The following is an 11,827-nucleotide window of genomic DNA, read 5'->3' on the forward strand; positions in this document are numbered from 1 at the left end:
CTATAATGATAAGTAATATTGTGGCTATTATTGGAGTTTTCTTGCACCTTTCTCCCACTTCCCTGGAAAATTCAAAAGAAGAATGCCTTAAAATAATGGCATAACTACAAAAGTATAATGTAATATAGTTGGAAACATAAGGGCTTTAAAATCAGAAAATTTGAGTTAGAAACCATAACAACAGACCACTAGTAACATCGATATGAACTTGGACAAGCTATTGACATTCTCTGCCTCAAGTTTTTACCTGTTAAATGAGGATAACACTGTTTTCCATGGAGTTGTTGAGATAGGTCACACAAATAAAGTCTATTTTGTTTTTATATTATTTATTGATCCTATATGCAGGAACATAAAAATACATATTTTAACAAATTTTAATTTTTAGTAATTTAATTATGAGGACTTAAAATGTATCAAGTTGTTGAAGTGTATATAAATGTCATGTAACATTATATATTAGTCATAGTATATACATACCTAAACAGGTAGACCCAAAAAATCAGCATCCTCATTCACAGCTAGTAAATTTATTTTAGCTCTTGGGCAACAAATTTTATCAACTATGTTTGAGAACTATTTTTATTCAAAGCATTATAATATATTTATTATTTAGTTCTTGCTAGTGCTATAACAGAAAATATCTTTAAAGCAAGAAGAGGATCAGACATAGATGTCTTTCCTTAGAAGTCTCTGTAAGTAAGGTTTTTCAGCTGGGTTAATTAACACAGTTGTATATGTGTATCTATAACTCTATCAGAAATTATATATAAAGAGGGAAGGAGGAACTTAAGGATTTACGAAGCCACGGTTTTGCTCTGAAGATAGAAGAAAGTGCTAGCTACAGGCAAGAAGTTCCCTCTGTGAAAGTCAAAGCCTTTCTTGGCTTTGACATTTTTGATGAGTTAAAGTGCAGAAAAACCTACAAATGTAGATCTGCAAATGTTTAAAGTACTTCATCAAACAAAGATCAAAATATCACATATATTTTATTTATGTCTCTATGTAGAGAAAATAAGAAATATAGTATTCTTCCCACTTGCCTATAATTGTGGTGCTTAACAACATTGCCCTCTGGGAGAAACAACTCTGTTTTGGGGCAGGGGGTGTGATTGGCAGAGGGACAAGTAAGGGAGTGGAAGATAGGGAACAGCATCATCATTGTTGCTGATTTTCCATTTATTTTAGCAAAGAGTTCCTCCTCTGTGGTTTTTTATATCTAAGATGACTAGCCAGCTGAGAATGTACAGTGTTGGGAAGGCTTCTCAGGGAGAGTTAGAACAGACAGGTGGAGCCTAGGAGAAAAATTCACCTTCTCCAACTGCACTTCTGCTGCTGCTGCTGCCAAGTCGCTTCAGTCATGTCCGATTCTGTGCGACCCCATAGACGGCAGCCCACCAGGCTCCTCTGTCCATGGGATTCTCCAGGCAAGAACACTGGAGTGGGTTGCCATTTCCTCCTCCAATGCATGAAAGTGAAAACTCAAAGTGAAGTCGCTCAGTCGTGTTCGACTCTTAGCGACCCCATGGGCTGCAACCTACCAGGCTCCTCCGTCCATGGGATTTTCCAGGCAAGAATACTGGAGTGGGGTGCCATTGCCTTCTCCAGCTCTACCCTATAAAGACACTGACCCAGTGGGAGAGGGGAATGACCTCAGAGTCATTAACCCCTCTATATCCTCCACCATTGGATAAGCCTGCCATGATTGGCTTACTTCAGCCACTGAACCATCTTCACATGAATGCATGACTTCCATCTTCAATTTTTCTTTAATCATTTCTGTTTTTGTGCTGCTCCACTTTCCGTTAAAGTAAAAACAGCACTAACTTTTTAACTAAATCAAAGATGCTTTAAATTCTATGAAGGCTTTACAATTTGCAAAAGTTTCACACACATGATTTCATATAATCCCATAATAATGTTTGTTTGTTTTCTCCTACCCTATGTTGCCAATCCCCTTTCCCTCTCCCCACTGGTAACTACTGGTTTGTTCTTTCTCTGGGTGAATCTGCTTCTTTTGTTTTATTCACTAGTTTGTTATATTTTTTAGATCCACATATGTGATACATTCAGAGAAGGCAATGGCACCCCACTCCAGTACTCTTGCCTGGAAAATCCCATGGATGGAGGACCCTGGTGGGCCGCAGTCCATGGGGTTGCTAAGAGTTGGATACGACTGAGCGACTTCACTTTCATGCATTGGAGAAGGAAATGGCAATCCACTCCAGTGTTCTTGCCTGGAGAATCCCAGGGACAGGGGAGCCTGGTGGGCTGCCGTCTATGGGGTCGCACAGAGTCGGACAGACTGAAGAGACTTAGCAGCGTGTGATACATTGTACTTTTCCTTGTCTGACATATTTCACCTAGTGTAATGCCCTCCACTTCCATCCACGTAGCTTCAATTGGCAAAATTTCATTCTTTTCTATGGCTGAATAATATTGTATCACGTGTGTGTTTATTCAATTGTATGTATGTATATATATACATACAATTGAATCTTCTTTAATCCATTCATCTGTCGATGGACATTGTTTCCATACCTTGGCAATTGTAAACAATCCTGTTAAGAACATTGGGTTGCATGATCTTTTCGAATTAGTGTTTCTGTGTTTTTCAGATATGTACCCAGGAGTGGAATTGCTGGGTGATATGGTAGTTCTATTTTTAATTTTTTGAGAAACCTCCATCATGGTTTCCATAGTGGCTACACCAATTTACATTCCCCCCAACAGTGTACAAGTGTTTCCTTTTCTCCACATCCTTGACAACATTTGTCATTTGTCTTCATTTTGTTAATAGCCAGTCTGACAGATGTGCAGTGACAGCTCACTGTGATTTTGACATGCACTTCCCTGATGATTAGCAATCTTTTCAAGTGCCTGTTGGCCATCTGCATTCCCTCTTTGGAAAAATATACATCCACTTCTTCTGCCCATTTTTTCCCCTTCGGGGAAAGTGTAAATGCAGTCCCCTCTACCACAAGTTATGCAGCCGAGTTTCCCATGTTTGGAGAAATCAGAGGGGTCAGCACACCCAGAGTGCAATGGGTAAGTCTCACCTGGGGCAAACCACATTCGTGATCATGGTAACTCCCCTGCCAGGTAAGTATCCCATTTTTCAATTTTTTTAAAAAATTTCTTTTTGTATGAGCTATTTATATGCATTTAATATTAACCCCTTATTTGTCATATCATTTGCAAAAATTTTCTCCCATAACCCCTCCTATTAAGTAGATGGTCTTTCTGTTTTGTTAATGGTCTCCTTTGCTGTGCAAAATCTTTGAATCTTAATTAGGTCCTATTTGTTTATTTTTGCTTTTATTTCCTTTGCTTTAGGAGAAGGATCCAAAAAACGTATTGCTGTGATTTATGTCAAAGACATAAATCTGCCTATGTTTTCCTCAAGGAGTCTTAACATGTTAAAAAAAAAATGAGTTTTTAATATGATAAATGATTGTTTTTCCCCCTTGCTTTACTATAAAACACAGAGTGAGACACAATAAGAGAATCCTCATGGCCTTTAAAAGTAATGTATTCAAAATTTTCAATGTAAAAATCTAGTTAAATTCAGATCCAAATTGTTAGATTTATTGTGCCAAATTTCAAATGGAAATGTGGTTCTCTGCATTTTAAAATGTATAACAACTGTTTATAATATTCTGTATAATACAGACATATCACTATGTGCATGACAGAGTTAAAGGCTTATTTATGCAATTTTTATAGAATACAACATAAACATTTCTGTCAAAAGGACTTGTAAAATCATCTACCTCAACCCACTCATTTTTCAAATGAAGAAACTAAGTGTAGAGTCTTATTCAGAAGCAAAAGTCCTTTGTGTTATTTTAAAAAATCATTAAGCTGATACACATGGGTACTATTATAAATGTTGTTAAGATAGTGATACATTTCTGTTGCTGGTGGTAAGTAGCCACCCCTGAGTACTCTAAGTGCTCACCTCTCCTGGCCTTCGGTCATCTTTCCTAGGAGCTCCTGGGCCCTTCAACATCAACCAACTAAAGGGTTAACCCTGTGTAAGCAGGAGGCCCGTGGGAGACAGGTTCCTCCTGAAGTGGTGCCCATGAAGATGCAGGCTGTTAAACAGTTGTGAGCATCACCCCTGCCTGCAGTCAATGACAGAAACTTAAAATTCCCAGCTGCATCGGACACCTGTCAATTGAGCCAGTGTCCATTCCGATGCTTTACCCCCACCCTCAGGCAGTCATCTGCTCCTTCCCACCCAGCTCATGTGTTTTGGTAAAAGCTGAACCTACTCTCAGGCCCATAGAAAAGGCTTAATAGACTTCAGCTCCTCGGTTCCTTCCACACCTAGGCCACAGCCACCACAGGGTGAGCATGTGACCAGTTAACTAGGCAGTTCAGAGTGTCGGGTCAGCATTGCTATCTCCCCAGCTGGGCTGCATGGAAACTTGCAACCACCTTATTAACAGCAGGGGGGCCAGTCAGAATAAAATTAACGTGGTTAACAGTTAAGAGACAAGACAGAAAAACAAAGCAACACAAAACAAAATTTTAAAACTGAGTTTTTACTGGCATGGCTGAGCTGCTAGTTCAATGAACCTAGGTCCTCCCTACATCTGGACTTTCCAGTCACCTGAACTTTACTCTGTTGGTTGTTTTCTCTTGTTGTTTAAGCCCATTTGAGTTGAGTTTTATTTCAAACCTCAAAAGACCTCAAAGTTCCTCCAGCAGTTTTGCGAGAATTCTACAGTACAGCACTTAAGTTAAATATATCACAAAGTTATAAAACAAAACAGAATTTCCCAAAATGTGTTCCAAAGAACATGAACTGTAAGAGAAGTTAATAGTTATTATGGTCCTGGAGAGGAACAGCTCAATAAAGTCAACTAAAATAGACCTGGATCATCTCACAAAGAAGATTTGTGGTGTACTCAAAATATAACTTTTATTTTTTATTCTTACCTAATCTTTTTCAAATGTATTCATTATAGTAATTGCCCCTTGCCTGAAGACCTTGGGAGATTTATTGACTTTTCTACTTATTTTTGGGGGAAGACTTTTACATCTCAAATCACAACATTAATTCAGAAAACAAAATAACTTTGTTCTTTTCTTCTCACCATTCACTTAATAGCCAGCTCTTTGGGGAAAGTTGGGGTGGGGTAAGTGCCAGATTTAATAGATTAAAATATGAGATGCCTAGTAATATTTGAAATTCAGACAAATGACATATATTTTTTAATATAAACATGTCCCAAATATTGCATGGGATATACTTATATTTATAATTAAAAGTGTTCGTTGTATACCTGAAATTCAAATTTAACTGAAGATCTTGATTTTTTTCTAGGAATGGTAAGTAAAAGCAAGGAGAAAAGGCAAGGGGAGTTATAGTTCTTTGCTGAATGACTATGTTCTTTGGGCATGGGGGATGGTGAAGGTGACTCATATGAGCCAACATTCATGTTCTTTAAATGTTTCTTCGTAGGGGAACCTCCCCAGAATCAATACTCAAGACTTGAGTGATACTCCTCATTCCCTCAGGATGTCTACGTCCCCTAGTCCATCAGCTGGGAGATATAGATTTGTCCGCACCAGATATAGATTTGTCCCCATACATCTTTGGCCCTACACAGCCTGGCCTCCAAAGTGGCAAAGCACTTGAAACAGTGCCTGACACAGAATATGTGCTCAGTAAACATCAACTGTTATTAATAGTAGGAGTATCAGCATTAGTAGCAGTATAAGCAGTAGTACTGGGGTTGCCTAGGTGACAATTTAAAAATGGCAAACTGAGTTTTGATTACATTGAGACGTGTCATTTTGCAAATTCATGTGTTTCTGATTTTACTGGTCTAAAAAAGTAAATGTTTCCATACATTTGAGTATGGCTTAGTGAATCAAAATGCCTGTAGAGTCCTTAAATAATACTATAATTTTCGTATCCTCTTGTATTGAGTTGACCAAAAAGTTCATCTTGGTCTTTCCATAACATCTTACAAAAAACTGAAATCAAACTTTTTGGCCAACCCAATATTTTAGCCATGTAAAACCTTTTTTGAAATGTAGACATTTTCACATAGTTAGAAGATATATAATTAGAAATTATTTTGTATCTTTTATTTTTAAATAAAGTGAGATAAAGTGTTAGTCACTCAGTCATATCCAACTCTTTGTGACCCTATGGACTATAGCCCACCAGGCTCTTCTGACCATGGGTTTCTCCAGGCAAGAATACAGGAGTGGGTAACCATTCCTTTCTCCAGGGGAATCTTTTCTACCCAAGGATTAAACCCAGGTCTCCCTCATTGCAGGCAGATACTTTACCATCTGAGTCACCAGGAAAGCCCCATCCTCTTTTAAAGACAGGAGGGTGCTTAATCCAAAAGAAACAAATATTATTAGTAACTTTGGATAAAAATATAATCATTACAAAACACAACATTGTCTATCTTCTAACCAAATTTCCAAAAAAGTGCACTTTTGTTTTGTGATTTTTCAACTTTTGCAGCTCTGCCTGAAGCCACAATCTTATGACTTGGATCACAAGATAAGCATCCCGCTGTCATTAATTTTTAAGCAATGTCTCAGTTTCACATGCAACCCAGAAAGGGCAGAAAGAAAAACAGCAAGCCCCACCAGCATGTGCCTCAAGATCACTCATTTTAAACACACAGTTGTATCCTAATTTGCCATAAGCAGCACGCCAAGGAAAGGTGGGCTCTAGATGAGCTGGTGAAAAATCCCCATCAGAACGATTGGGTCTGAGTAGTTCAGCAATCTTGAGAAGCAATTCCATTCAACTTCAACAGACTATTTTGTCACGGTATGAGCTGTGTCCCCCTCAAAAAAGATGTGTTGCCGTCTTAACCCCCAGCACCTTAGAATGTGACCTTATTTAAAGAGAAGGTCTTTATAATCAAATTAAAATAGGGCAATTAGGGTAGGCTTTATTCCAGTATGACTGATGTCGGTATAAAGGGGGGAAATTTGGACACAGACCCAGAGGGCTTTCCCAGTGGCACAGCAGGAAAGAGCCTACCTGCAATGCAGAAGATGCAGGAGATACAGGCTTGAGCTCTGGTTCAGGAAGATCCCCTAGAGGAGGGCATGGCAACCCACTCCAGTATTCTTGCCTAAAGAATCCCATGGACAGAGGAACCTGGCGGGCTACAGTCCATGAGAACACAAAGAGTCGGACACAACTGAAGTGACTGAGCATGCAGATGGACTATGATGTGAAGTGACTCAAAGAGAAAATGGTCATCTACAAGCCAAGGAATGCCAGAAGCTAGGAGAGAAACCCCCAAACAGACACTTTCCTAGACCCTTCGGAAGGACCATGGCCCTGCTGACACCTTGCTTTCAAACTTCAGGTCTCCAGATCTATGAAACCACAATTTTCTGTTTCTCTAAGCCACCCAGTACTTTGTCATGCTAGACCTAGGAAACTAATACAGCATATGAAAGTATGTCCTTCCAAACATCCAAATTACTAAAAGTAGCTGTTCTATACTTTTTTCTGCCAGCTTTTGATAGCTCATCAAATCTCAGGTTCTGCCCTTTGAAGTTAGTAGAAATGTATACACAAAAGAACCCTACAAAATGATGATACAAGGGAGATAAAATGAAAGAATGCCATTTCAGTATTTCTAATTTTTATTCAAATGGTTAAGAAAAGTATCTCTTTTACTGAAGGGGGTCACATGCATATTCTGCCTCTGAGATTGCTAGATTAAAAAAAAAGTACTCTTCACTCTTTATTTATTTGGGGGCAGGTAGGGTATTACTTTCCCAAGCAGGGAAACCTGTGCCCCATGCAGTGGAAGCATAGAGTCATAACCACTGGACCACCAGGGAAGTCCCCAGACTGCCACATTTAAAAGTAAAATATTAGTGTTAGAGACCAGGTATATTACATTAAGAATAAATTTTAATTATAATGAATAATCCTGGGATCCAAGGATTGACAGCAATTCTTGAACATTTATTGGCTCCACTCAGAGGATTATTTCCAGTAACTAACAGGTCAGAGCTTAAGTCCAGCTCAGCCTTGCACACAGGGCCTCTGAAGTTCCCCTGGAGCCCTCATTTACTGGGCGTGACTAAAGCAAAGCAGGGGAGGAAGTGAACAGCTTTCTTAAGCTCCCTGCCTCATGCATAACCCTGACTATTTGCTGAAAACATCCACACTATTGGAAAAAATAGCAAGAAGTTTTGTTGGCTGGATTGTGGTAGGATTCCTGGAAAAGCACAGTCCTCAAAGCTTACCTGAGAAAATTCTCACAGGAGTTAAAACAGTTTCCCTGTTTTGTGTTTTTCTCTTCTCCCTATTTATTCTGCAAAACTCCCCATGGAGGCCTTTGTCCCTCAGACCTCTAATCTGAATAGCATCACCTGTTAAGCCCAAAGTGTCTGGACAGAGAAATTAGACCAGGGAAAACAGGACTTCAGGTTTCTAAGACTGGGATAACCACAAGCTGTGGTGGGGCTTTGCACGAGCCCCTTCCGCATTGGCTACAGAAACCTCAGATTCTTATGTGTGAAATGAGGAAGTTGTACTACATGGCTTCAAATAACTCTTACAACTTAAAAACCCTTTGACTTTGATTCTTTTTTTTTGTTTTAATCTTTATAGACATATAGTTGATTTAGCTTCCATGGTGCCTCAGACTGTGGAGTCAGTCTGCAATGCAGGAGACCTGAGTTCAATCTTTGGGTTGGGAAGATCCTCTGGAGAAAGGAATGGCTACCCAGTCCAGGATTTTTCCTGGAGAATCCCACGGACAGAGAAGCCTGGCGGGCTATAGCCCATGAGGCTGGGAAGAGTCGGACACAACTGAGCGACTAAGCACACACACACACGTAGTTGACTTACAACGTTGTGTTAGTTTCTGCTGTACAGCTAAGTGAATCAGTTATACATATACATGTATGAATCTTTTTAAGTTTCTTTTCCTATATAAGTCATTACAGAGTACTGAGTGGAGTTCCCTGTGCTGTACAACAGATAACATATGATATCACTTATATGGATATCTAAAAATGGAATCCAAAAAGTGGAATCTAAACAAATGATACAAATGAACTTATTTACAAAACAGAAATAGAGTCACAGATGTAAAAAACAAACTTGTGGTTATCAGAGGGCAAAAGGGGGAAGGAATAAATTGGGAAATTGGGAAATTGGGATTGACATATACACACTACTATATATAAAATAGATAACTAAATAAGGTCAGACAAATATCCTATGACTTTTATTCTAAACTCACAAGGGAGCAGGGCGTGGGTGCTACAATGATGCAATGACCTCACAACTTAGGCTAATTTTAAGAAGAAAAGGAAGAACCCTGACCGAAGAGATGGTGATGTTACCAAAGGAAAGTTAGAGGGGTTTGTGGTAGATTCCCAAGGAAAGTGCTACAGTATTAAATGATCCTACCTGGAAATAGAGAAGTAAGACTTCCAGCTGCAGCAGACCAAGCCATTCCCAGGGAGTGGGTCCCACTGAGCCAGCAGGAATCATCACATGTTGGGTGATCCACCAGTGAACTCTCTCTCTGTCTCTGTCTCTCCCTGTCTTTCCCAGATTGCTCTTACTTACAAAACTCTCACCTCACACTGAGAATGACTCATATTCTTTCATGAGCTCAAGTAATATATCAGGATTCCAGGAGGAAAAAGATGGTAACTTCAAATTAAGATAATTTAAGAGGGGCTTAATAAAGAAAGATCACAAGGTATAGGGCAGTAGCCTTGGATTGGTACCAACAGAGCTTATCCATTCAGTTCAGTTCAATCGCTCAGTCATGTCCAACTCTTTGCAATCCCATGGAGGATAGCACACCAGGCTTCCCTGTCCATCACCAACTCCTGAAACTTGCTCAAATTCATGTTCATCGAGTCAGTGATGCAATGCAAATTTTTTGGTGTGGGATAGGTATAAGTATGAGAAGTGGACGACAGAGGATGAGATGGCTGGATGGCATCACTGACTCAATGGACATGAGTTTGGGTAGACTCCAGGAGTTGGTGATGGACGGGGAGACCTGGCATGCTGTGATTCATGGGGTCACAAAGCACTGGACACGACCGAGCGACTGAACTGAACTGAACTGAAGTATAAGTATCTAACACGATTCCTTAACCCCAGAACCCCCCATTGTTCCTCCACCAGAGATGGAAGAGTTGGTAAAAAATAAAAAGTTCTAAAAGTTTGCTACTTGTTATTCTTTGTAATTAAATACATGAAAGACTGGTTTTTCTTTGGATACACTCTGTGTTTATATTAATACTTAACCCGTGACCAAACGTCTAGACTTAAAACTGGGGGGTGAGGACTTCCCTGGTTGTCCGGTGGTTAAGAATTCGCCTGCCAACCCAGGGGAAACAGGTTCAATCCCTGCTCTGGGAAGATCCCACAAGCCACAGGGCAACTAAGCCCATACGACACAATTACTGAGCCCAGGCACCCTAGAAGCCATGCTCCACAGTGAGAAGCCCATGCTCTGCCACTAAGAGTAGCCCCTGCTCACTGCAACTAGAGAAAGCCCGCATGCAGCGGTGAAGACCCAATACAGCCAAAAATTTGAAAAAGCAAAAACAAAAAACTGGGGGAATTCACTCTAGAATTCATTCTCTCACAAATGCCCAGCATTGCTTCAGGAGGCCACCAGGGTCAAACTTCTACAGTCTTACCACAGGTCTTCTTTAATCTGAGAATCTTTCACTGTGTCCTGCTTTATCTGGTATGCTTATCTTAAAACCCCAGCTGGATCAATTCTCTTAGTTGTATTTCTACCCAAAAGAATAGCAAAATTACTCGATATCTAACCTAGGATAGCAAAACGCTTCCATTCTTCACTCTCATACACGCTCAACTGATGTGACTAATCGACCGTTTCTCATTCCTGGAAACTGTAAAATATGGTACTGAGTGTCTCTGTCAACAAATTCTGCTTCTGTTTCCTCCCTTAGGAAACAGAATTTTCAAAGTGATATGAATATGTTCTATAAAAGCCTTGTTAAGACCTATTGCAATAAACCATTACCATATAATAATAGCTCATTCCCTGTAATCACCTTCTGCCAGCTTACTTATATATCATGCTTCTCCTTCTCATCTGCTTCTCTTAATCTTGTAACATCCCTGGTGTTAAGGACTAGTCACAACTAATTAACATTTATCCTTCAGGTAGCGTATGCTGTAATCACTGTGGTAATCAGTGTGTTTTCTTACCGGAACGCTGTTTATAAACAAAGGCAGAATTCTTCCACTTCTGACTGAAAAGGGCCAACTGAGGCAGGGAGAACATCGCCTAGGGGGATATAGCACTCCTCTGTGTCTTACGCTTTGTTGTTGCTCAGTCCTACTCTTTGCAACCCCACGGACTGCAGCATGCCAGGCTCCTCTGTTCAAGACCAATCAAATCAAATCCTGGAATACCAAAGCTGGGGCTGGGGGTGGGGGTGGGGGTGGGGTGGCCGGGAACCTTTCTTGATGCTAAAAAGAGGTAATTTTTAAGACAATAAGAGACAGTTAAAACAAAGAACTTGTCATGTACAATTGGTAACATAAACTAAGATTAGCTCCAAAGGAGCATAGATAACTACGTGCTGGTTGACTTCATGCTCATTCATTTATTCAGCAAATATTAAGTACTCCCAAGCCAAATATTTGCCAGGCACTGTTATCAGCATTGTTTACAGGCTCTTCCTAAACTTCAGAAGTTGTCTGGAGGGCAATCACCAGGTCATTGCACACATTAACCCTGAATCAGTCTGAATCAGATGGATGGATCATAGATTTGCCATAACTTAATAACATTAGGAGAAGGCA

At 39.9% G+C, this 11,827-nt stretch overlaps 1 non-coding gene across 1 annotated transcript; it reads right to left on the bottom strand.

Annotated features, from left to right (window-relative positions):
* Positions 1-2,947: 2,947 nt before the first annotated feature.
* Positions 2,948-3,110, bottom strand: LOC112448337 (U1 spliceosomal RNA). The gene has a single exon (XR_003036708.1). It is a non-coding gene; the product is annotated as a U1 spliceosomal RNA (small nuclear RNA).
* Positions 3,111-11,827: the final 8,717 nt, after the last annotated feature.

Source organism: Bos taurus, chromosome 1 (genome assembly GCF_002263795.3).
Source record: "Bos taurus isolate L1 Dominette 01449 registration number 42190680 breed Hereford chromosome 1, ARS-UCD2.0, whole genome shotgun sequence".
Lineage (NCBI taxonomy): Eukaryota > Metazoa > Chordata > Mammalia > Artiodactyla > Bovidae > Bos > Bos taurus.